Source organism: Pteronotus mesoamericanus, unplaced genomic scaffold (genome assembly GCF_021234165.1).
Source record: "Pteronotus mesoamericanus isolate MK-2021 breed Mesoamerican mustached bat unplaced genomic scaffold, CSHL_Meso_final contig_502, whole genome shotgun sequence".
NCBI lineage: Eukaryota > Metazoa > Chordata > Mammalia > Chiroptera > Mormoopidae > Pteronotus > Pteronotus mesoamericanus.
In genome coordinates this window covers 135,494-141,493 of record NW_026555187.1, presented here as the reverse complement: position 1 = coordinate 141,493, position 6,000 = coordinate 135,494, and positions in this window count along the sequence as shown.

Here is a 6,000-nt window from a genome sequence, read left to right as displayed (position 1 = left end):
AAAATAAACTATATATAAAACTAGGTATGTTCTCTGTCTTCTCGCTGTCTCCTCAGCACCCCAAACCCCATAATGACTCCCACAGCCGTTCTCTACCTCTTTTCCCCAAAGATAACCCCTTTCCTGCTTTCTAGCACTATAGGTGGGTTATGCTTTTTCTTGAACTTTATTTAAACCCAGGCGTATAGTATGATTACTTTTGTTCTGGTGCCTTTGACCTAGTATTACATTTGTGAGGTTCATTCCCGTTGTGTTTGGCGGTATTCCATCTTTTTACTGCTGTACAGTATGACTTGGTTAAGATACTTTGAGCTGAGCTCTTGACAAAGCCAGCATTTTCCAAAGGCTGTAACAGCTTATACTGGCATGCCACCTCACTAATAGGTCCCTTCAGGCCGGAGAAATTAGCATTTCTTTGACTTTCTTATGTGCTTCCCTGAGATTTGTATAACCTCTTTTGGGGACTGTCCTTTGGGGATTGTTGTAGGTGAGCTCTGCTTAAATAGCCTGGGAGGCGGAGGTTGTGAGGGGTGAGATCTTGAAATTCAGAGCTGGTTTCAAATGAACGGGGGTGGCTACTTGGCTACGGACGTTTTTCCTGAGGTTAAGCTCAAATCTGCCTCCTCAGTGTTTTTGTCTGTGGGTCCCTGTTTCCCCTGCAAAGCCACAAACAGTGTCTCTCACTTAAGAGCATCATGTTTTCAAGGCCCATCCATGCTATGGAATGAATCAGTACTTTGTTCTTCTTTTTTAAAAATTCTTATTCGAGGACATGTTCATTGATTTTCAGACAGAAGGAAAGGGGGAGAGAGAGAAAGAGAGAGAGAGAGAGAGAGAGAGAGAGAGAAATATTGAAATGAGAGAGAAACATTTATCGGGTACTTCCTGTATGTGCCCTGACCGGGGATCGAACCCACAGCCTTTTGGTGTATGAGATGACGCTCCAACCAACTGAGCCACAGCAGCCACGGCTGTCCTTTTTTCAAATCACCAAATAATATTCCATTGTATGGATAAGAGTTAACTTGTAAGAAATAAAAATTACTTTAAAGAAAAATATGAGCAAAATATTAGTACAGAGGTGAAGGAACATGCAAAGATAATCAGATCTTTTTATGGTTTTCACTCACCCTTCCTTCGGATGCATCTCTGCTCAAATATCAGTGCATGACAGCATGGGTTTCCTTTTGTGATGATGAAAATGTTCTGGAGCTAAATATAGGCGATGTGTGCACAACATCATGGATGTACTAAATACTATTGAATTATACCCTTTAAAATAGTTTGAAAGTGGGATGGAATCAAGATGGTGGAGGAGTGAGTGGAAGTCACACTGATTCCTCCTGGCACCAACCTGGACTTACAACTAAACTGTGGAGAAATCATCTGGAACAAACAACTGAACAATAGCAAGAGAGGAGCCTTATAACCTTGGACAGACAGAAGAATCACATTTAGCACAACCTGACTGGTAAGGAGTGCGGCAGAGACTCGAAAAAGTGGGCGGGGCGCCCACGGGCAGCAGCACCAAGAGGATATTGAAATGACCAGTTGGATCCCCCTGAGAAGATCAGGGTCTAAACCGTAAGCAGGAATCCCCAGCCTAGAGCACCAGAGCCCAAAAAGTACACAGGTAACAGCCAACTGCGAAAACTGGCAGAATTGCCCTCTGCCAGAGACAGGCGGCTGGAGACACAAAAAACCTTTTAAAGGGCCAATGCATACATTTTTATTTGCAGCCACTTACCCTGGACTTTGGCAAGGGCGGGGCCAGAGTGGGCTAGAGACACCGGAGGAGAGACTGGGGAAAGAGGCTTTAGGGAGAGAACCGAGAGAGTGGCCAGCAGGATCCTGGTGCTGACTCATCCCCCAGGCAGCAGCAGCCATCTTGCTTGGGCAGACCATGCCCCTGAGCGATAGGAACGTAAGAGGACCCAATAGCCCCGCCCCCAGGAGGGACTACGCCCCGCCTTGTGCTGTCCAAGCCGGCCTGCTGAGTGCAGTGACGAGTGACTAGATTAACAACTGAAGGAGACAGCCACAGACAGTAGATTCCTGAAAGTCTCAAACAGACTTCCTAAGGTCAGACAGGGTCAACATCTGACATCAGAGGCAGATCCAGAAAGAAAAAAAAAACAGCTGTCTCCTAACATAGAAGTTCACACCACAAAGCCAGGAGATCAAGACAGATCAATTTAAGAAGGAAAAGCAAAAGAGAAGAACCTCACAAATAATGTGAAGACAAAGAAACACCCCCAAGTCGAGGGAAAGGGGGAATCCCCAGAAAGAGAACTAAATGAAATAGAGGCAAGTAAATTATCAGATACTGAGTTCACAACAACGGTTCTAAGGAAGCTCAATGAGCTCAGTGAGCTCAGAGAGAATTACAGAAAACAACAGGGAAACTATGAGGAACTTACTGTAAACTGTATCAGGATAAAAAAAAACATAGAAACTATCAAGAAGAGACAAGAGGAAAAGAAGAATACAATTTCTGAATTGAAGAACACAGTAGAAGGAATCAAAAGCAGGCTAGATGAAGCAGAGGATCGAATCAGTGAGCTGGAGGATAAGGTAGAAAAAAGCTCCCAGAAAGAGCAAGAAAATGAAAAAAGACTCAAAAAGAATGAAGAGGCATTTAGGGAAATGCAGGACAACATGAAACATAATAATATCTGTATAATAGGGATACCAGAAGGAGAAGAAGAGGAGGAAGGGATAGAGATTCTGTTTGAAAAAGTAATGGTGGAAAACTTCCCTAATTGGAGGAGAGAAAAAGTTGCGCAAGTCCAGGAAGCACAGAGGGCCCCATTCAAGAGGAACCCAAAGAGGCCCACTCCAAGACACGTCATCATTAAAATGGCAAATATCAAAGACAAAGAGAGAATCCTAAAGGCAGCCAGGGAGAAAAAGGTAGTAACATATAATGGAGCCCCAAAAGAGCCAGCAGCTGACTTCTCAACTGAAACACTACAAGCCAGAAGGGAATGGCAAGAAATATTCCAAGTAATGAAAAACAAAGGTCTGCAACCAACACTGGTCTACCCAGCAAGGCTCTCAATTAAAATGGAATGTGAAATAAGGAGCTTCCCAGATAAAAGAAGGCTAAAAGAATACACCTCCACCAAACCAGCTTTACAAAATATGCTAAAGGGACTGCTTTACAAAGATGAAGAAGAGGAGTCTACGAATAGCCAGTTCCTTTCACAGTCACCAATACTTGGTATTACCAATATTTTTAATACTTATTAATCTGATTGTGACAATGATGTGTTATTTTGTTACTTTATTGTTTGTTGAAACTAAACCTGTTTTTGTATATTTCTTGCCTATTTCTATTATTTTTAAAAAACTTTAAATGACTTTTTGGTATTCTTTATCCATTTTTTGATTAAATGTTTGTAGAATTTTTGCCCTAAAAAAACCAAAAACACAAACAAACAAAAACTATTAAACCTTTTTTAGATGTGTTGCAAATACCTTCCTATTCTATTACTTGTTCTTTAGCTTTTTTTATGTGTATATTGCTATATGATCTTAAATGTTTAATATAGTCATATTATCAATATTTGACTGTATAGCTTCTGGGTTTGAATATGTTACTTCAGGGTCAGAAAAATATTCTTTTGTATTTTCTCCAAAGTCTCCTTAGATTTAACATATTGATTTTTAACTCACCTGAATATTGTTTGTATAATGTGTGAAATAGGGCTCTATATTTGTTTTATTTCAAGTAATAGCGGTCCATGCACCTCAGTTGTTGAATAAGCCTTATTTTCCCCACGGATTTGAACTATCAATTTAATCATATATTACATTGTTTTATATATATATATATATGTTTCTAGAATGCTCATTTTATATCCTTGATCTACTTGATTATTTCTGTGCCAGTTTCATGTTTTAATTGCTGAGACTTTATAATGGATTTAAATTTTTTAATATTTATAAAGGATCTTGACATTTAAAAAAATAAATAAAATCAATTTGCATTTAAAAATTAAAAAGAAAGAAAGAAGGAACTCCTACCTTTGTGACGACATGGATGGAACCGGAGAATATTAAGGTAAGTGAAATAAGCCAGTGGGTGAAAGACAAATACCATATGATCTCACCTATAAGTGGAATCTATTCAACAAAATAAACTAATGAACCAAATAAACCACAGACATGGAAACATGGAGCAGAATGAAAGTGACCAGAGGGGATGGGGAAGGAGGACAATGGTGGGAAGAAGGGACTAAACAAAGAACACATACGAATGACCCATGGACATGGACGACAGAGTGGGAATTGGCTGTGGGAGAGGGGGGCGGGGTGGGAGGGGTGGAGGAGGGCAGAGGGGAAAAACTGAGACAACTGTAATAGAATAAACATGATTTAAAAATAAAATAAAAAAACGGAAAAAATACAATAGTTTTAAAGTGGTACATTTTACGTTATGTGCATTTTACCACAATAAAAAAGCGTTTTGCTCCCATGAGTCCTTCACCCCTTGCAATGCCTTCTTTTTCTCCATTGCACTTAGCACTACTGAAAATAATATTATACGATAAAAATCATGTTATTGTATCATCTATTTGTTTACCTGCAGTCTTCCGCCAGAATGTACGTTCTGGGAGATCCGGGGCTTGGTCAATCACATTATTTCCGGGACCTGGAGCAGTGTGCGTGATTTGGTAGGGCCTCGATAAATTCCTTTAGTGTGATGAGTGAGCATGTCTATCAAAAATAAAAATGTGCTTGGCTTTGGCAGCAATTCTGCTCTCAGAGAAATGTTTGTCTTTGTGCCCACGGAGGCAAAGACCAGGATGTCAGTCATGGTATTGGGAAACGGCATGCGGAACTCACGTTGGTGGTACACTGAGATGAGTTTTGGGGGTTCATAGATGAACATTTAAAATTTATATTGCATACTTTAACTTACATGTTTTTCACCTACTTATGGCAAGTGATAATGACTGTCATAATAGGTAACTGTTCAATTTTTAAATAACTTGACTGATATATAATTCATACACCATAAAATATACAATTTGATGGTCTTTGGTATATTCAAAGAGTTGTGCTTCCATTCCCAATATTCAATTTTAGAACTTGTTTATTGCCCCAAAAGGAAACCCCATACCTGTTAAGCAGTCACTCTGCTTTCCTTCCTCTCTCCCTGCCCCCACTAATGTGCTTTCTATCTCTATGATTTGCCTGTACTGGACATTTCATATAAATGGAATCATACAATATGTAGCTTTTCCCACTTAACATGCTTTCAAAGTTCATCCATGTCACAGCCCATATTGGCTTTTCATTCTTTCTTTTATAATTAATTAATTTTTTTCCTGTACTTCAATTTTTAAAAAAGATTTTATTTATTTATTTATTTTTAGAGTGAGAGGAAGGGAGGGAGAAAGAGAGGGAGAGATACATCCATGTGTGGTTGCTTCTTGCGAGCCCCCCACCAGGGACCTGGCCCACAGCCCAGGCGTGTGTCCTGACTGGGAATCAAACCGGTGACCCTTCGGTTCGTAGGCTGGCACTCAATCCACTAAGTCATACCAGCCAGGGCGGCTTTTCATTCTTTCTTAATGCCAAATAATATTGCATAGTATGGACAATAGTTACCTTTTAAATAAAAAATAGAATTGCTTTAAAAAAATCGATGAAATAATAATATAGGGATCTATAAATATGAATGAAGAAGGTAGCGTGCAAAAGACCAAAGTCTGGGAAACTGTAATGGAGAAACCCCATTTGGATTCACCCGCAGTCCCCGAGAGCAGCCAGAGGTGTGTCCTCGGGGTGGGCAAACAGTCCTTGATCCCGTGGTTTGGAGGGCGGGTCAGTCACTCAGCCTTCCCACCAGAGCCGGTTTCCCCCTCTTCTACAGAGCAGGAGAAGGTTGGGTGTGGATGGGAAATGCCCAATGCCTGTTCCCTGGTCTCTTTCTTCTCAAGTTAACTATAATGTCAAAATTTAACATGACCTCATATGTGAAATACAAAA